Source organism: Mesoplodon bidens (assembly GCF_964165515.1).
Source record: "Mesoplodon bidens genome assembly, chromosome: 6".
Taxonomy (NCBI): Eukaryota; Metazoa; Chordata; class Mammalia; order Artiodactyla; family Ziphiidae; genus Mesoplodon; species Mesoplodon bidens.
Genome location: NC_138162.1, coordinates 104,609,248 through 104,630,392, shown reverse-complemented (window position 1 = coordinate 104,630,392; position 21,145 = coordinate 104,609,248).

The following is a 21,145-nucleotide window of genomic DNA, read 5'->3' as shown; positions in this document are numbered from 1 at the left end:
GCAATTCAGTCACATCTTCAGGCTCCACTTCTAATTCTAGTTCTCTTGCTATTTCCACCACAACTGCAGTTACTTTCTCCACTGAAGTCTTGAACCCCTCAAAGTCATACATGAGGTTTGGAATCAGCTTCTTCCAAACTTCTGTTAATGTTGATATTTTGACCTCTTCCCATGAATCATGATGTTCTTAATGGCATCTAGAGTGGCAAATCCTTTCTAGAAGGTTTTCAATTGCCTTTGCCCATATCCATCAGAGGAATCATTATCTATGGCAGCTATAGCCTTACAAAATGTATTTCTTTTTTTTCTTTTTTTTTTTTTTTGCGGTACGCAGGCCTCTCACTGTTGTGGCCTCTCCCGTTGCGGAGCACAGACTCCAGACACGCAGGCTCAGCGGCCATGGCTCACGGGCCCAGCCGTTCCGCGGCATGTGGGATCTTCCCGCACCGGGGCACGAACCCGTGTCCCCTGCATCGGCAGGCGGACTCTGAACCACTGCACCACCAAGGAAGCCCCAAAATGTATTTCTTAACTAATAGGACTTGAAAGTCAACACGACTCCTTGATCCACGGGCTGAACAATGAACGTTGTGCTAGCAGGAGTGAACACAACACTAATCTTGTTGTACATCTCCATCAAAGCTCTTGGGTGACGAGGTGCATTGTCAATGAGCAGTAATATTTTTCTGAGCAGTAGGTCTCAACAGTGGGCTTAAAGTATTCAGTAGACCTTGTTGTAAACATGCTGTCACCTAGGCTTTCTTGTTCCATTTAAAGAGCACAAGCAGAGCAGATTTAGCAAATTTTTTTTGAATGGTAAATGAGCACTGGCTTCAGCTTAAAGTCACCAGATGCATTAGCCCCTAACAAGAGAGTCAGCCTGTCCTTTGAAGCTCAGAAGCCAGGTACTGACTTCTCCTCTCTAGCTATGAAAGTCCTAGATGACACCTTCTCCCAATATGAGTCTGTTTCATCAACACTGAAAAGCTGTTGTCTAGCATAGCCGCCTTCATGATCTTAGCTAGATCTTCTGGATAACTTGCTGCAGCTTCTACATCAGCTCTTGCTGCTTCACCTTGCACTTCTACGTTATGGAGACGGCTTCTTTCCTTAAACCTCATGAGCCAACCTCTGCTAGCTTCAAACTTTTCTTCTGCAGCTTCCTTACTTCTCTCAGCCTTCATCAAATTACAGAGAATTAGGGCCTTGTTCTAGATTAGTCTCTGGCTTAAGTGAATGTCGTGGTTTGTTTGATCTTCTATCCAGACCACTGAAACTTTCTCCATATCAGCAGTAAGGCTGTTTTGCTCTCTTATTCGTATGTTCACTGGAATAGCCCCTTTAAATTCCTTCAAGAACTCTTCCTTCGCATTCACAACTTGGCTAACTGTTTGGCAGAGAGGCCTAGCTTTTTTCCTATCTCGGCTCTCAATACGCCTTCCTCACTATGCTTCCTCATTTCTAGCTTTTTATTTAAAGAGACATGCGACTTCTCCTTTCCCTTCAACACTTAGAGGCCACTGTAGGGTTACCAATTGGCCTAATTTCAATATAGTTGTGTCTCAGGGAATAGGAAGGCCTGGGTGGTGGGGTGAGAGAGAGAGAAGGAGAGAGAGAAGAAGAAGGAGGAGGAGGAGGAGAAGGAGAAGAAGGAGAGGAAGGAGAAGAAGAAGGAGAAGATGAAGAAGGAGAAGGAGGAGGAGAAGGAGGAGGAGAAGGAGGAGAAGGAGAAGGAGAAGAAGAAGAAGAAGAGGAAGGGATGGGGAGAAGGAAGAGGAGGGGAAGGGAAAGGAGAAGGAGAAGAAGAAGAAGAAAAGAGAAGAGAAGAAAGAGAGAGATATGGGGGAACAGCCAGTCGGTGGAGCAGTCAAAACACACTCAGCATTTATTGATTAGGTTCGCTGTCTTAGGTGAGCGTGGTGCTCCCTTTCCATCTCTCTGCTCCTCTCTCCTCTCTCTTGGCTGTACTCTCAGGCAGCCTCTCCCCACCCAACATCAGGTGGCTGCCCAACAGCTAGAGGTGGATACGGTCCTCAGTGCCTGCTTCTTCCCTTCCACCCCAGTGAAATCCCAACCTGACCCATCCACTGTGGTTAGCGTGGTGGTGTCTCTAAGTGGCCATGGTCCTGGGCGCACTGCCCACCCCTGGTGGACAGAACCTCACGTTGGCAAGTAATGGAATGGTTCTTCGGAGGAAAACTGCGGTGCTGTCATCGAGAGCAGGAGGGCAGGGTACTGGCTGGGCAAACGTACGATGTCCACATTGGGTACGTACAGAGCAGGATGGGGATGAGGGTCAGGGCGATGTTGGATAACTGCAGAGGCTGGGATTTTGGATTCTGGTGGTCGCTGAGGAAAACAAGGCTATGAGGCATGATGAGGTTGGCACTGATAACTCTTAGAGGAAGTGGGCAATCTTCCTGTTCGTCCTGAACACCCAGAGCACCAGAATGGGGCCTTGGCCATGGCGCCATCTAGAGCTGTGTCATGGCGTAGCGGGGGAAGCCAAGGCACAAGATGGCTTCCCTGTGATGGCTCACTCTTTCAGCACCATATAGTTTGTGGTCTAGGAGACGCAAGGGGTCATTTGCAAATGTCTGAAGGATGTGGGGAAGTTTGGGGAGGAAAAGTTAAGGACCATGTGATTGACAGCAGCTCTTGGCAGTTTGAAGAACCGACCTCTGGAAGAGGGAGGAAACGTAATCTACGTGGCTCCAGAGCAGAATCAGCACCAATGTGTAAAAGCTGGAGGAAAGTTTTGAACTAATAATTAGAAGTAGAACTGTCTAGTGAAGAAGTGGCTTTATAAAAGACACATGCACCCCAATGTTCGTTGCAGCACTATTTACAATAGCCAGGTCACAGAAGCAACCTAAATGCCCATCGACAGACGAACGGATAAAGAAGATGTGGTACATATATACAATGGAATATTACTCAGCCATAAAAAGAAACAAAACTGGGTCATTTGTAGAAATGTGGATGGACCTAGAGACTGTCATACAGAGTGAAGTAAGTCAGAAAGAGAAAAACAAATATCGTATATTAATACATATATGTGGAATCTAGAAAAATGGTACAGATGAACTGGTTTGCAAGGCAGAAATAAAGACACAGATGTAGAGAACAAACGTATGGACACCAAGGAGGGAAAGCGGGGTGGGGGGTGTGTGGAGGTGGGATAATTGGGAGATTGGGATTGACATATATACACTAATACTTATAAAATAGATAACTAACAAGAACCTGCTGTATAAAAAATAAATTAAATTAAATTTTGTTTAAAAAGTTGTTTGCGGGCTTCCCTGGTGGCGCAGTGGTTGAGAGTCCGCCTGCCAATGCAGGGGACACGGGCTCGTGCCCCGGTCCGGGAAGATCCCACATGCCGCGGAGCGGCTGGGCCCGTGAGCCATGGCCGCTGAGCCTGCACGTCCGGAGCCTGTGCTCCGCAACGGGAGAGCCCACAACAGTGAGAGGCCCGCATACCGCAAAAAAAAAAAAAAAAAAAAAAAGTTGTTTGCTTCCAAGGCAGTGAGTTCCCTGTCCCTAAAAGTGTTTAAGCAGTGATTTGAATGCTTCTAGTCAGAGATATTATATAAAGCCTCCTATTTTGGAGATCTAGCCAGAACATTTTTAAGGTAGCTTCCAGATTTAAACTCTGTGACTTGATTCATACTCGGAAGGAGGAAGAAATCATCAGCCAAATAGTAGAGTGGCTAAATGTTGCCTCTGATACCCTTTCACTTCCCTTTTCTTACTCCTTTTTTCTGTCTCCAGGCACCTCCATCCCATCCCCAGGAACCTGCCGCTCTCATCACACCTCCTGGATTCCCAGGCAGGTCTGCCTTCTAGACATAATGTCCCTGCTGCAAAATGAGGCCTCTTCTTTCCCAGCAAAATATCCGGGATCTGACAAACAGCCTACTCTTGACAAACAATGCAGATGTAAACCAGCATGAACGTCAGAATTTGAGAAACTGAGCCCTGTTGGAGGAACTACAAATTTAATTGTAACCAGTCTGTATCATACATTCTGAATCATTTTTTCATTTATTAGCTTCTGTGTTCTCTCTTAAATATGTTTTGGTTAATCTTGTCTCCTTTAATCAGATTGCTAGAATCTGCAGGCAGGAGTTTTGTGATATAATCTTCTGAACCCTGGACAAAACTTCATATTTCAGTAATAGGAGGTTTGTGGAGTAAAATCAAGGTGAGTAAACTCTAATCATGAACTAGTTTTTTCACTTGCTCACAACGCCTACCGTCCACACCCCAGGCACTGAGATAGCTGAGGGGGTCTTAAGGTGAGTGGGGTTCGCCCCCTGCAAAGTGCCTACTAAGCGCTGGGCGCTGTGCTAGACACACTGCATCCTTGTCGCATTTGACTCGTAGACAACCCCATCATGCAGGGATGGCTATTTTCCTTTTACATGTAAGAAAACAGGCCCAGAAAGGACTGTCCAGAAAATGAGAGCCAAAACTTAAACCCAAGTCACTCTGGCTCAGTGTTGTCCATAAACAAATAAACAAAATATGATTACTAAACAAATCGGTTTTCAATTTTCATTTTTCTCTCTGGAGCCCCAGGAACAAAAAGACCATTTTTTAATCTATGATGGGATCCACAGAATAGAGCAAAAACTGCCTAGGTTAGTCCTGGGGGATACTAAAGTGAAATTCAGCGATGCAGGGAGGGACAGGAGTGGCTGCGTCTTACCTGGTGGATCTCCGTGAGCGACCGTTCGCAGCCCAGCGATCACTCAACTCCTCAGAGGAGCCTCAGACCAACCCGCTTCTGGCCCCTCTTCCTGAGCGGCGGCGGTGAGCCACAGCTCGGGCGCCATCTAGTGGTGAGTCGGAAGCCTCACTCTAAGACTCCGAAAAGGCTCGGGACCAGCAGAGCTTCAGGATCCCTGTAGAGCTCAGATTCAGAGTTCGCTGTAACAGGTGGGTCCAGAACCACCGTAGCATCCCCAAAGAAATTCATTTGCTGCCCGCTTGCCATCAGATGCATATCCCTGAACTCAGAGCCCTCTCTCAGCTCACACCTTCACCTTCCAGGCTTTCTGGAAGGAATTGGAATGCCCTTCTACACCCCCCCTTGTATTTCCATTCATGTTAGTGACAAATGGAGAAAATAAAGAAGCTCAGCTAATCTAGTCTTTCAGCTACACACACACACACACACACACACACACACGACCTGTTGGCAGGGTCATTCATCAGAGAGCCTCTCCAGGGGAACTTTTCCTAAACACAAGATCCAGGTGGGGAGAATGCAGCAGCTTGGGAAGGCAAAAGGATGAGGACCACCAAGGAAGAAAATGCTGTTTTTGCGAAAGGAATCCCCATAAACAGAGCTTTGAAAACAGGGGCATCCTCAGCAGGCTCTCAAGGCACTGGGCCACCTTCAGGGTCTCCCTCATGCTCCCCTGCCCTTTCATTTTGACTGGTATCCCACCCCTCAGCCCCAGCACCGCCCCCCCAACAGGGCAGGCAGTTGTGCAGAGCCTGGATCTGGACAGGAAGGGAGACGGGCAGTTTCAGTGGTCCAGAGATGCAGGCTTAACCTTGGTGTCAGAGGTGAGGGAGAGGCATCCCAGAGGATTTTCTCTGAGTACCACTGGGTGATGAAGAGTTCTCCGAGCTCATACTTTTGTACTTGATTCACCCAATTTAATCATTCATTATACAAGTGAATGAATAATGTATATGAGCATATGTAATGTGTATGTATTCTGAATTCATATTCAGAATAACGAATATGTTCTGTGAATGCATTTTTAAATTTATTTATTTATTTATTTATGGCTGCGTTGGGTCTTTGTTCCTGTGCGCGGGTTCTCATTGCTGTGGCTTCTGTTGTTGCGGAGCACTGGCTCTAGGCGCGCGGGCTTCAGTAGCTGTGGCTCGAAGGCTCTAGGGCACAGGCTCAGTAGTCGTGGCGCACGGGCTTAGTTGCTCTGCGGCATGTGGGATCTTCCCGGACAAGGGCTCGAACCCGTGTCTCCTGCATTGGCAGGCGGATTCTTAACCACTGCGTCACCAGGGAAGCCCCAATGCATATATTTTTAATTTAAAAATATATGTCCATTTTAGATCTCGTGGTCAGCAGAATCATCCCTCCCTCCCAAAATGTCCACCTCTTAATCCCCAAAACCTGTGAATACATTACCTTTCATCCTTGCATGGCCAAAGAGACTTTACAGATGTGTTTAAGGTTAAGGACCTTGGGATGGGGAGATTCTCCTGGATTATCCAGTCAGGCCCAATCTAATCACATTAGCTCTTTAAAAGCAGATGGATAACCTGGAAATAATTTTGCCGGTGACGTAAGTGTCACAATGGGGATAAGAGTCAAATTTACAGAAAGTGGCTTGTAGCAGAATAAAATCACTATCAACTCTTAAAAGAAAAATAAAAAGCAGAGAACCTTTCCAGCCTACGGTCAGAGAGAGAGAGAGAGATGAAAATGGGAGAAGGACCTGAGAGAGATGTGATGTTGCTGGCTTTGGAGATGGAGAAAGGATGCCATGCCCGAACCAAGGAATGTGGGCAACCTGTAGAAGATGACAAAGGTGAGGAAAAGGATTTTCCTGTAGAGTCTCCAGACAAGAAGGCAGCCCTATGGATTTTAGCCCAGCAAGGACCATGTCAGACTTCTGCTGAGCTGTAAGATAATTTGCAATGTTTTAAGCCACTAAATTTATGGGGACTTGTTAGAGGAGAAAGAAAAGCTCACACAGGCCTTTTTTGGGTTTTGAGATCTCAAAGTCTCACTCCGCGTCAAAGCAAGGGCCACCCGGAGCTCTGTTGCCTTTAGAGACTTTGCTCTGATCAGAGCCATATTTTTTGGATTTTTGTTTCAGGACCTGTGGGAAAAGCACCATGCCTATTAATAATCTATTTTATTACTCAGAAACCGAAAGATCTACTCTATCCCACCACGTGAGCCTCCAATGAATGTCTTCAGACTCCTCAGCAGAGTTCTGAATTAAGGGGCTCTTGGGGGTGGCTTCTGTGCCTCTCATCACTGACTAGGACACACTCTGGAAATGGATACATGAGTACATACTGTTGAGAGGGCACAAATGGATTGTCTCTACCAGGAAGCATGGTCCCCTTAAGAAATTACTCATTGAATCATGAAGTTATCCAGACCTCCGTAATGCAATCATATTCTTCTTGGGAATTTTTTATTTGAACCTAATTCCAAAGAAGTTAAATAAAATACGCATGAAATGTTTTACAATACAATTATAACAGTAAAAACAACAACAATGACAACGCAAAGAGTCAAAATTCCAATGGAAGGAAGCCTTGAATACATTACTATTCCATGCCATTAGGCAACCATTAAAAATTACAATGATTCATACTATGGAAAATAGGGAAATATTCTTATTATGCTAAATGGAAGCAGCATATTATAGAATGGTGTTCATTCAATAATCCTTTATTGACCTCATGCTATGTGTACCAAGCACCAAGTAATTAATGGGAGTCACAGTAGATGTACACTCATTGCTCTTATGGACCGAGATGTGCCATGACTGCAAAAATGTAAAATGATCTATGCACGTGGAAGGAGATGTACCCAAAAATGAAGGAATGGTAGGGTGTGGTAAATATTCTCCTTAACCTTCTTAAATTATGCCCTCAATTATAATCATTATATTAAAGGATAGGCCAGGAAGAAACATAAACCTCTAGACCTAAGTCCCAAAGCAGAGTAAGAATTGCAGCAGGCTCCTGGTTGAGGAAGCAGGGTTGGAATATACTGTTTAGAAACATAACAGGCAGGTCAGGAGGCCAGGCTCTTCCCCAGCAGGGGAGCAGGAATCCAGCTGTACACACAGGTCCTTTACAGTGAGGTTGGTTCCCGGGGGGCCACATTTGAGCCTGACCTGACACCCTCTGTGTATCTGGGAAATTGTCACTGCACTAGGCTGGGCCCTGAGGGTTGGCGACACCTGTCTCTACCTGTCTCCCCAGCCTCTGAGAGGTTAACTGGGGAAGCAGATGCCGCATTACTCATCATTTTTATGCCACCATCTGTGTCGGGCAAACCACATCCCCTGGGCCTGCCTCGGTTTCCCTGTGTGAATGAGGAATGTCAGGGCTTGTTAATTTCTAAAGCGCCTCTTAAAGGCTGCAGCCGTGGGAGCTGTGCTGGGCTCTAGGCCGAGCGAGCTAAGTCCTAAGAAGGCACAGCCCCGACCACTAGTTTCCTATCCAAAGACACTTTGATGATGGTACCGATATGAAGAAAATTATGACGACTGAACAACTACTGAGCGCATGACAAAAGTGAAGGTGAGACTAATTATCAATGAACATTAATTGTCCAACATGTATGTGTAGGGTAGGGTGTGGTTAGGAAAGGCACTTATAGAGATCTCATTTCTCTCTTGATTTATCTTCTCCTACCAAACAAGAAGTTACTTTATAAAGCATTAACAGCTTACTTTTATCAACTCTTATTACATGGCAGGCCCATGCTTAGCCCTTCATCTGGATTATTTCATTTAATCCTCGCAACGACCCAAATTAAGTGGGAATATGATCTCCATTTTGCCTTTGAGAAAAGAGGAGCTTAAGCAAGTGAATGACTTGTCCAAGGTCTCATAACCCGTAAGTGGTCCAGGACTTGGAAATCCTGGGTGAGCCTTCTCACCTGTGGATTATCACTGCCATTGGAATCTTGTGTCTGACTAATTCTACTCATTCTTCCAAATCCAGCCAATAAAACAGCCTTTTCTGGCCTCCCCACTGTGCCACCTCCAACCAATCTCCCAACCTCCTGGGCTCTGTGGCTCTACGGGCTGTAGTTGCTGCCCACCTGATGTCCCTGACTTCTGTTTCCTCCCCTCAAGCCCTCAGTTTGAATGCACTTCTGTTCTACTCCTTCTCTTCTTCACTTTACCCTGTCTGACCCTCTACTAGGATATTATACTACATCTTGGGATATAGGATGCAGACTTGAGCATGTATCGAAATCACATGGAGGGCTTATTAAAACACAGATTACTGGGCCTCATCCCCAGAGTTTCTGATGCAGTGGGACTGGGTGGGACAGAGAATTTGCATTTCTCGCAAGATTCCAGATGCAGCTGATGTTGTTGGTCCTGGCATCACACTTTGATCATCCTTGCTCTGGGGAGCCTGCATTCCACTATATTTTCCTGTGTTGCTGAACTTTTTTTTTTTTTAAATAAATTTATTTTATTTATTTATTTATTTTTGGCTACGTTGGGTCTTCGTTGTTGCGCGTGGGCTTTCTCTAGTTGCAGCAAGCAGGGGCTACTCTCCGTTGAGGTGCGTGGGCTTCTCATTGTGGTGGCTTCTCTTGCTGCGGAGCCCGGGCTCTAGGCACGTGGGCTTCAGGAGTTGTGGCATGCGGGCTCAGCAGCTGTGGCTCTCGGGCTCTAGAGCGCAGGCTCAGTAGTTGTGGCGCACGGGCTTAGTTGGGCATGTGGGATCTTCCCGGACCAGGGCTCGAACCCACATCCCCTGCACTGGCAGGTGGATTCTTAACCACTGTGCCACCAGGTAAGTCCCTGAACATCTCCTTAAACAAACTCTTCCCAATGTCTTACATAAGGAAACCTGGCTTTCTGTGGAAGGCCCTTTACCCAGGTTTTGTTCTTTTTTCCTAGATCCCTGATCACAAGACAAGGAAGCGTGGTTCTCACTGGCACTTCTAACACCCTCATCTCACAATTTCTTTATTCTTCCAACTCCAGTAGCCATTTCCACACCAGACACCCAAGGCAAGCATGGCTGTGTCTCCAGCTCCACCTCTCCGCCAGCCCAAAACCTGCCCATCACAAACAAGAAGGGGATTCTCAGCCACCAGTCCAGGCAGCCCCACCAAGTCTGTTTCCTCCTTCCCATCTTCTGGGCTGCTGGAGACAGTCACAGAACTGGGATTGGGTCCATTATGTATTCAAGCCTCCTGACCTCAGATGGAACCCCACAACTGCTCACTTATCTTGATAATCATCACCAGCTGACTCACCTGTCTCATCCCCGCCGCTGGCTCCTATTTTAACCCTGGCCAGTCCCCGCCAGCCTTTACCTGCTCCACACCTCCCTCTCTCTCTTGCCACCAAAATGGCGGACCAAATGGGGATCAGCTATGAGCTACCTCAGCGTCCCTCTGATTTACTTCACATTAGCTCTTCCTCTTCACTCATCCTGCCCTCCTTCCCTCCTATTTCAAAACAAGAGGAGTTTTCAAAACCACAGTGACAGGGCTTCCCTGGTGGTGCAGTGGTTGAGAGTCTGCCTGCCAATGCAGTGGACACGGGTTCGAGCCCTGGTCTGGGAGGATCCCACATGCCGCAGAGCAACTAGGCCTGTGAGCCACAACTATTGAGCCTGCGCATCTGGAGCCTGCGCTCTGCAACAAGAGAGGCTGCGCACTGCGATGAAGAGTGGCCCCAGCTTGCCTCAACTGGAGAAAGCCCTCGCACAGAAATGAAGACCCAACACAGCCAAAATTAAAAATAAATAAATAAATAAAAACTTAACCTGAGTTGCCAAAACTCAGGTTAAGATAGTAAAAAAAAAAAAAAAAAAAAAAAAAAACCACAGTGACATACCACCGCACACCCATCAAGATGGCTACTATCAAAGCAAAAACAAAAACCCAGAAAATAAAAAGTGTTGGTGAAGATTTGGAGAAAATGGAACCTTTGTGCATCGTTGATGGGAATGCGAAATGGTGCCGCCCTTATAAAAAACCAGTGTGGTGGTTCCTCAAAACATTAAAAATAGAACTACTGTATGATGCAACAATCCAACTTCTGAGTATATACCCCAAAGAACTTAAAGCAGAGTCTCAAAGAGATATCTGTACACTTAGGGCCATTGCAGCATTATTCCCGGTAGCTAAAACGTGGAAGCAACCCAAGTACCCATGAAGAGATGAATGCATAAGCAAAATGTGGTATGTACAAACAAGGGAATATTGTTCAGCCTTAAAAAGGAAGGAAATTGTGACACATGCTACAATATGGATGAACCTTGAAGACATGATGCTAAGTGAAAAAAGCCAGTCACAAAAGATAAAATACTGTATGATTCCACTTATAGGTGGTATGTAGAGTGGTCACATTCACAGAAACAGAAAGTAGAAGGCTGGTTGAAGGAGGCTGAGGGGAGGGGAAATGGGAGATGGGTACAAAGCTTCAGTTTTGCAAAAAGAAAAAGTTCTGGAGATTGATGGCACAACAATGTGAAGATATTTAGCACTTTTGAACTAAACACTTCAAAATGGTTAAGATGGTAAAGTTTACGTTTATGTCTACTTTTCCACAATAAAAAAAATAAAAGTCTCGGCAAGGATATACAGTGGAGAAAAGACAGTCTCTTCAATAAATGGTGCTGGGAAAACTGGACAGCTACACATAAAAGAATGAAATTAGAACACTCCCTAACACCGTACACAAAAATAAACTCAAAATGGATTAGAGACATAAATGTAAGACCAGACACTATAAAACTCTTAGAGGAAAACATAGGAAGAACACTCTTTGACATAAACCACAGCAAGATCTTTTTTGATACACCTCGTAGAGTAATGGAAATAAAAACAAAAAGAAACAAATGGGACCTAATGAAACTTCAAAGCTTTTGCACAGCAAAGGAAACCATAAACAAGACGAAAAGACAACCCTCAGAATGGGAGAAAATATTTGCAAACGAATCAACGGACAAAGGATTAATCTCCAAAATATACAAACAGCTCATGCAGCTCAATATTAAAAAAACAAACAACCCAATCCAAAAATGGGCAGAAGACCTAAACAGACATTTCTCCAAAGAAGATATACAGATGGCCAAGAAGCACATGACAAGCTGCTCAACATCACTAATTATTAGAGAAATGCAAATGAAAACTACAATGAGGTATCACCTCACACCAGTTAGAATGGGCATCATCAGAAAATCTACAAACAACAAATGCTGGAGAGGGTGTGGAGAAAAGGGAACCCTCTTGCACTGTTGATGGGAATGTAAATTGATACAGCCACTATGCAGAACAGTATGAAGGTTCCTTAAAAAACTAAAAATAGAATTACCATATGACCCAGCAATCCTGCTCCTGGGCATATACGCAAAGAAAACCATAATTCAAAAAGACACATGCACCCCAATGTTCATTGCAGCACTATTTACAATAGCCAGGTCATGGAAGCAACCTAAATGCTAATCGACAGACGAATGGATAAAGAAGATGTGGTACATATATACAATGGAACATTACTCAGCCATAAAAAGGAACGAAATTGGGTCATTTGTAGAGGACTGGGTCATCCATCCGTTTGTGGATGGATCTAGAGACTGTCATACAAAGTGAAGTAAGTCAGAAAGAGAAAAACAAATATCGTATATTAACGCATGTATGTGGAACCTAGAAAAATGGTACAGATGAACCGGTTTGCAGGGCAGAAATAGAGACACAGGTGTAGAGAACAAACGTATGGACACCAAGGGGGGAAAGTGGTGGAGGGGGGTGGTGGTGGGATGAACTGGGAGATTGGGATTGACATATATACACTAATATGTATAAAATAATAATTAATAAGAACCTTCTGTATAAAAAACTGAATTAAATAAAATTTAAAAGTTAAAAAAAAAAGTCTTTCCTCTGCCTCACACTAATTTTTCTCTTTGCATCTTCAGTCTTATCTTGTGTCGCCCTTTCCAGGGGGCTGGTCCTTCTCTTTTCTCCCCTCCAGAATCACCACAGACATTTGTAGGACTGGGGGTAAGAGTACATGTATTGTTTAGAGATGTTCAAGATTATAAATCCAGATAACACACGAGTAAATAGAATGTGGTATTGTTCTAGCTTGAAAATATATCTTTGTGACAACAAAATGGCAAAGGGCATGAAGCTATGGTTTCTATAACACTGAAAATCGGTGAACTATCAAGACCTGGCTCTCTCCTTAAGCCACGCTCTCCCCACTCCACCAGCCCATTTCTGCACAGCAGCGGGGCCCAGGCCAGTCCACACCCTCAGGCTACAGCAGCGGCTTCCACAGATCCAGCCCAGCCTATACCTTCCGGCAAATTTCTTTGCCACCAGCAGGCTATGCATGCCTGCAGTAGCCACAGAGCTGCACAATTCCGCAGTCAGCCGTGGGCCCTGGCACTCAGGAAAGCCCTGCATTTGACTGATTTCATGTTCTGCTGCCACTGTGTTGAAATTCTTAATAACTTTGGAACAAAGAGCCTTGTATTTTCATTTTGCCCTGAGTCTGCGTATTATGTAGCAGTCCTAGGTAGCCACACCCTACTGGAAAAGTTCTGAACCACAGCCTTGGGATGGAGACAGAAACGGGGCTGGGGGATGTCCCCTGGGTCCTCAGTTCCTTCCTGTCCACTCCCTGCCCCAGCCCAGAGGTAGTAGCTGCTTTTCTGCACCTGCTTCTTCTGCATCCCTTCATGAAACCTCTTTTTACACCTTTTAGTAATTAACCACCTTCTACTAGTTAACAGCTCTTTATGTTAACTTTTTCCTTTAAATAGCTTATATTCTTTCTACCTCTTGACTGATATAGGGAGACAAAGAGTAAACTAACAAAATAAGAAAATCTGTAGTACGTCAGATAGATAGGAGCTACAGAGAAAAAGTAAAGCAGGGGCTGTGTGTAGAGGGTGTGGAGTCCAAGGGGGACAGCTTGCCATTGTAAATGGGGGTCAGAGGAGGCATCTCAGAGAAGGATGCCGGGCTGAAAATACACATCTGACTCCTCATCCCCAATTCCAACTAAAATGATGAGAAAATGTAAAACTAGGGCTCAACCTGCATCATACAAGTGGAAAAGTCACCATCCAAGTCCAGAAATTCTCCAGAATTTCCTGCTAGGCACACAAGGCAAGTAGGATCAGAATATTGTAAGGAAAGATAAAGCTCGTCTCTGGATCACCCCCTGCTTTTTCTCCCCTTTCTGTCCCCTCTCTTCAGTGAATTTGAAAGGTGGTGAGCAGAGAAGAGACCTCTTTTGCCAGGCTCTAACTTCATCAATGCCTCCCTTTGATCAAGAAGGAAAGTAATATCATTCATTCATTCACTAATTACTTAGCAGACATGTTTTGAGCACCTCCTAAGTGCCTCTCTCTGTACTAAGACAGGCCCTGTCTTCAAAGAGATCACAGTTTAATGGGAGAGGATATGGGAGACAGGATGTGTCTAGGCAAATAAGTATTATTCAATGCTAAGAAGGACAAGGACTTCCCTGGAGGTCCAGTGGTTAGGACTCCGCACTTCCACTGCAGGGGGCCTGGGTTTGATCCCTGGTTGAGCCCAAAAGCTGTGCAGTACGGTCAAATAAATAAGTAAATAAATTAATTAAAATAAAATTTAAAAAGACATTCCTTAGGGAGGTGTCGGGAATGAACGGAAAAAAAAAAAAAAGCTAAGAAGTACAATGAGTGGGTTGGATAACAATATAGGAATTCCAAAGTTTCTGGCAGATGAAGCTTAGCCTGACTTGAACAAGATGAAATCTTCAATTCAGTTCCAGTAGACATTACTGAGCACCTCCCCTAAAAAAATACAGCATGGATTTCAAACAGGGATGAATTTGGAGCTGGGACAAAAGTCCATTGCAGTAGGAGGGGGGTGAAATCTATTTCTTTCTACCGAAGGCAAGGTAGCTAGAACCTTCTCAGTTCTGCAGGGAACGGGAGAGACACATGTGGGCACACAGCATGTGTTTTTGAATGGAATTCATGTTTGCTCCAGGCTAGGAATGCCCAGAGGAATAAGATGGCAGCAAAGACCAACAACAGTTACACCAAACAACGGTGCTGAGCGATAAAGGAGAAAGACTTTCTTGCCTGGGGAGGTCACATGACAACACACAACTTCAAGGGGCAAATTGAAGGATGAGAAGGAGGGTTTTTTTCCAGGCAGTCAAGGAAGAGGAAAGCATTCCAGCCGTAGGAAATGTGTGTAAAGACCCAGAGGCATGAAAATAGGGAACAATTTAGGAGCAAGCAAGTAGTTAAGCATGTTAGAACACAGGGCATATATGACATGAGGCTTAAAAAGCTGACAGCCTTGGGGTGTCATGCTAAGGGGATGGGTATTAGACCAACCTGTCAATAAAAATCGAATCACCCTACTGATTCCCAGAGTTGATTTGCTAGGAATTTCAACTGTAACCTAGAGGGGATGAGGAATTAACAAAGGATGCTGGGAAGGAGAATGATACGTTAGCTGGGGTGAGGAACGAACACAGAAATGTTGAGATTCAAGGGAGCCAATAAATAACCTGCTGCTTCCTGACCAAGTCTGAAATATTTGAGAAATGAAACAAAAACTGTACAAAAATCAAACTATCATCTTTTTTGCAGATGAAGCTGATATTGAAGAACGTAGCTTATATCTGATCAGAACAGCGTGACTCATGTGCCAATCACAGGGTCAGGGAATGAAATTGCTCTGCTTAACCAGGCCAGGGTGATATGTCCTGACCCAAATGGACTGAGTGCGAGACAGGCGTACTGCTTCAGAAATTCAAGGTACTGTTACCAAAAAGAGAAGGATGGTTGTAGGCAGCAAAAGCAACCATGTCCACTCCCTATTTTGTGTGTGTGTATGTTTATGTGTGTGTAATGATCCACATCCCACTAGACCCCTTTATGGTCCAGTTGGTCACATGCTGTGATAAGAAAAGTTTGAAGGAAACCCTGTGAATTTTGATGCTGCTTTGACCAAGTCCCTTCCTCTTTCTGAATCTCAAGTGCTTTCACTCCAAGACAAAACACCATAAAATAAGAATTCTCCTGGCCCATTCCCTGCCTTAGGAATGCTGGGCTCATAAATGAGGTCATGTCTGTAAAGTGCTATGATCTTCTTGAAGACAAATGCTGTATAAATATATAGGATTATTAGCCAAGTCGCTCAAAAACCAGTCTGTGCATGCGTGCATTGGAAGGCAAACAGGAACGGAGGAGGGCAATAGGACTCATTGTTTCCAAGGGTCACTTGATTCCTTTGTTTCCATGACATCCAGTGCCTCACAGTCACCTCCTCCCAACACTTACAGACTGCCAGGAGGGCCCGTTTGCCAATTTAGTCTCCCTGGAATGATGGGTAAAAACATTTGGAGAGCAAAGCCAACAGAATGCCAAGCTATGGCCATGTTGGAGGTTTTTCCAGAAAGATAACTAAAGGAAATGCTGTTTGGGTTCTAAATATTGATGGTTTTCACTGGCCCTAATCCATTCATTAAGATTCCCACATGCACAGTTTTAAAAGAATCTGGAGTTCAATTTAAAAAGGAAAGAGCTCTTCTATCTTATGTTAGATTTTATAATGAGGAAGCAGAGGTGGAGAAGGAGGGAGAGAGGGGAAGGAGGAAGGGAGGACCTTGTTTCTGGTCTCTTTTGCCTCTTAGAAATCGTGGATTTCAGACCTTAGAGGTCAACCTAGCCACCTCTCCACTCCCTTTTTAAAGTTACATACGGATGGTGAGAACCAGTGAGGTAAACTAAATTTTTCTAAGCTTATGCAGTCAGTGAATAGCATAGCAGGGACTGGGATCCAGGTTTCCACCTTCCAGTTTAGTTAGCTTCACATTCAATCATCCTGCATCTCTTCCTGTTTTAGGAACTTGAACAAGTCATGTTGCCTCTGAGACCTAATGGCAAGTAATGGAATATCCAGCCAGAAGTAATTTAAACAAACAAAGGCTTTATTCTCCTCTCATAACAAGCAGTAAGATGTACATCAGTGGCTAGTATTATTTTAGTGATTTAGTGATGCCATGATGGACCTAGGCAACTCTCTCTTTCTGTTTCAACATATTTAGTATTGGCTTCTTATCTGCATCACTGTTGCCTCATGGTTACAGGATGGCTTCTGCAGTCCAGACATCGCATCCCTTTTTGAAACTCTGATTTAATACTTTCTTTTTTTTTAACATCTTTATTGGAGTATAATTGCTTTACAATGGTGTGTTCGTTTCTGTAGTTTCTGCTTTATAACAAAGTGAATCAGCTATACATATACATATATCCCCATATCTCCTCCCTCTTGCGTCTCCCTCCCACCCTCCCTATCCCACCCCTCTAGGTGGTCACAAAGCCCCGAGCTGATCTCCCTGTGCTATGCGGCTGCTTCCCACTAGCTATCTATTTTACATTTGGTAGTGTATATATGTCCATGCCACTCTCTCACTTTGTCCCAGCTTACCCTTCCCCCTCCCCGTGCCCTCAAGTCCATTCTCTACATCTGCATCTTTATTCCTGTCCTGCTCCTAGGTTCTTCATAAACTTTTTTTCCCTTTAGATTCCATATATATGTGTTAGCATACGGTATCTGTTTTTCTCTTTCTGACTTACTTCACTGTATAACAGACTCTAGGTCCATCCACCTCACTACAAATAACTCAGTTTTGTTTCTTTTTCTGGCTAAGTAATATTCCATTGTATATATGTGACACATCTTCTTTATCCATTCATCTGTTGATGGACACCTAGGTTGCTTCAATGTCCTGGCTATTGTGAATAGAGTTGCAATGAACTTTGTGGTACATGACTCTTTTTGAATTATGGTTTCCTCAGGGTATATGCCCAGTAGTGGGATTGCTGGGTCGTATGGTAGTTCTATTTTTAGTTTTCTAAGGAACCTCCATACTGTTCTCCACAGTGGCTGTATCGATTTACATTCCCACCAACAGTGCAAGAGGGTTCTCTTTTCTCCACACCCTCTCCAGCATTTGTTGTTTGTAGATTTTTTGATGATGGCCATTCTGACTGGTGTGAGGTGATATCTCATTGTAGTTTTGATCTGCATTTCTCTAATGATTTAATACTTTCAAAACACAGACTTGCAATAACGTACTTTGAACTTGCAACCATGTTAGATGTAGTTCTTTTGTAAATATGCTAACAAACTAAGGAAGATGATTCCCTTTATAGTTGATGAAAGCTTTTTGGTTTAAATCATGAATGAGTGTTGAACTTTGTCAAATGCTTTTTCTACACTGATTGAGATCATATGAATTGTCTCCTTTATTCTGTTTATGTAATGAATAATACGGATTATTTTTAAATGTTGAACCAACCTTGCATTTCTTGAAAAAAATCTCATTTGGTTAAGCTATCTTACTCCCTTTAGATAGATATTGCTGGATTTGAATTGACAATGTTTTGTTAGAATTTTTGTGTTTGTGTTCATAAATGATATTGATGTGTATGTAATTTTCCTTCTTTTTTATCTCTTGGAATCAGGATTATTCTGACCTCGTGAGTTAGGAAATATTCCCCCCTTCTCTATTTCTTTGAAAGAGTTTATATAAGATTGGTATGATTTCTTTCTTAAACAGTTGATAAAATTTACTGGTGAAACCATCTGGGCCTGGAATTTTCTTCTGGGGACCATAAAAGATATAGGGCCATTCAGATGATTTTTTTCTTCTGTCAATTTTGGGAAATTGTATTTTTCCAAGAATTTTTCCATTTCATCTAAGTTGTTGAAACCAGCATATAGTTGTTCATTATGTTTTCTTATTTTTTTTTTTAATTTTTGTAGGATCTGTAAGGATGTTCTTCCTTTAGTCTTGATTTTGATTATTTGTGTTTTCTTTCTTTTTTCCTGATCAATCTCACTACGAATTGATCAATTTTATTAATATTTTCAAAGAACCAACTTGTGGTTTTGTTAATTTTGTCCTACTTATTTTTAAAAATTACTACCTTCCTTCTATTTGCTTTGCTTTTAATTTTCTTTTCTTATCCTAACTTCTTAAGGTGGAAACTTTGATTTCAAACTTTTTTTTTCTTTACAAAAAGAAGCTTTTAAAGCTATAAATTTCTCAGTAATGATCGCTTTGGCTGCATTCCATGAATTTTGACGTATTTTCATTACCATTCTATTTGAAATGTTTTCTAATGCTCTTAGAACTGTGCCTGGCATAAAGTACTCAGTAAGTGTTGTCTCATATTAGCTTAGTTTTTTAATTTCTCCTGTTAATAAGGGAGAATAAGTTGATGGCTCACTCTGACAGTTGTGTTTCTACCCACTTCAGAGCCTCTTTGCTGTTTCCACTGCCTGAAGCGCTACTCCTTCATATAGGCCCAGACTTCATCCATCTTCTGGTTAATTCCTATTCATCTTGCCGGTGTGACCTCAAACATCACTTCCTCAGAGAAGCCTTCCCTGATGACCAAAACCGGGCTGGTCCTCTCATGTACTGGGTTGAATAGAGTCCCCCCAAAATTCATGTCCACCCAGAACCTGTGAATGTGACCTTATTAGGAAACAGGATCTTTACAGATATAATCATGTTAAGAAGAAATCGTATTGTATTGGTTGGGAGGGGAGAGGGTGTGGCTAAATCCAATATGCTGCTGTCTTTTTTTTTTTTTTTTTATGCTGCTGTCCTTTTAAGAAGAGGTGAATTTGGACACAGACACACAGGAGAACATCATGTGACAGAAAAGTCAGAGATTGGAGTGATGCATCTACAAACCAAGAAATGCCAAAGATTGCCAGCAACAACCAGAAACTGACAGGCAAGGAAGGATCATCTCCTAGACTCTTCGGAGAGAGCATGGCCCTGCCAACACCTTGATTTCAGACTTCGAGCCTCCCATACTATGAAAGAATAAATTTCCGTTGTTTTAAGCCACCCAGTTTGGGGTAATTTGTTATGGCAGTTCTAGGAAACTAATGCAGCATATTCCATGTTTTCATATTTTATACTTTTTTTCCTAGCTCTTATCAGAAAACTATTGTATATGAATTATCAGGAAATACTGATGGTGTGATAATTCTAGTCTGGCATTTTGGTAGAGGCCTCCTCAAGAGAGAGACTACCATAATATAAACCAGTAACACAGATGGTAAGGACTTTGAAACAGACGTAATTTTGAGGGGTCCTGGCCCTAAAATCATAGGTGGCCAACTACTTCAGCTTCTCAAAGCTAACCTTAGGTATAAGTCACAGAGCTTTCTAATGTGTAAGCTATCCAAACGGGTCATTTTTTAAAAATAGCAACAGATTGCCATAAAAGGGCACTCAAGTAGGAGTCAGAGCCAGAGGTTCTGCTTCCCCTCCTGCCTCTAGGGCAGAACCTCTAGGGCAAGACATTCAGTCTCTCTGGGTTCCAGGTTCCTTAACACTAAAAGGAGATGGTTTGGTCTAGATAGTAACTATGGTCTCTTTGTTGGAACATTCTGTGGCTTTATGATTCTAGTATGGAGCAATAGTTAAAAGACAGTATTTACTTCTAAAGCACAAGACTCCTTGGTCACTGCTAGGCTTCTTCCATGAACAGTATCTGAATCCAAGGATGAAATGCTACCACAAGGAGATTTAACCCAAGCTGGTGCTGGACCAAGGATTCTGCTTAAAATTTATAACTACTAGTTTTGTCCAAGCTTGTTTAACTTGACACAAGTAATGGAGTAGACATTTCCAGGACTCTCATTTTTAAAAATATTTTAAACTGGCTAGGCTGGCTGGTCACTTTCTATCTCTGGGAAGCAGTGTATTCACCTGTTTAGAAAAAAAAAAAAAGAAAAGAAAAAAGGATAAAAAGCTGTGTTTCTCAAGGTCTCTTCCAGCTCTGTGACTTCAAGGCACTTTTTTTGGTCAAGCTAGAGTGGGGCCTTGAGCTAAGTCCAGATCTTGGGGTTAACTCTCTGGAACTAGTGCTGTTCACCTCACTATTTCTACTCATAACCATCGACTGTGTTGGAGGTGCTCTAACCCAGAGTAGGCTCTGAAACATGCAACTTTTGGTAAGGATGAAATCCTGGCTTTTACTAATTATGTGGACCTTAAGAGAGTCACTGAATGAGTTTGAGCTTCGTTTCCCCGCTTGTAAAATAGGGATAGCTACTCGCAAAGTTGCAAAATGAAATGTCGAGTCGAGCAAAAATGCCGTTTTTCTTAAGTTTTCAAGTGCTGTTTTCCATAATACTGAAGAACACAAATAAAAGATGAACTGCGGGGCTTCCCTGGTGGCACAGTGGTTGAGAATCTGCCTGCCAATGCAGCGAACACGGGTTCGAGCCCTGGTCTGGGAATATCCCACGTGCCGCGGAGCAACTAGGCCCGTGAGCCACAACTACTATGTGCTCCGCAACAAGACAGGCCACGATAGTGAG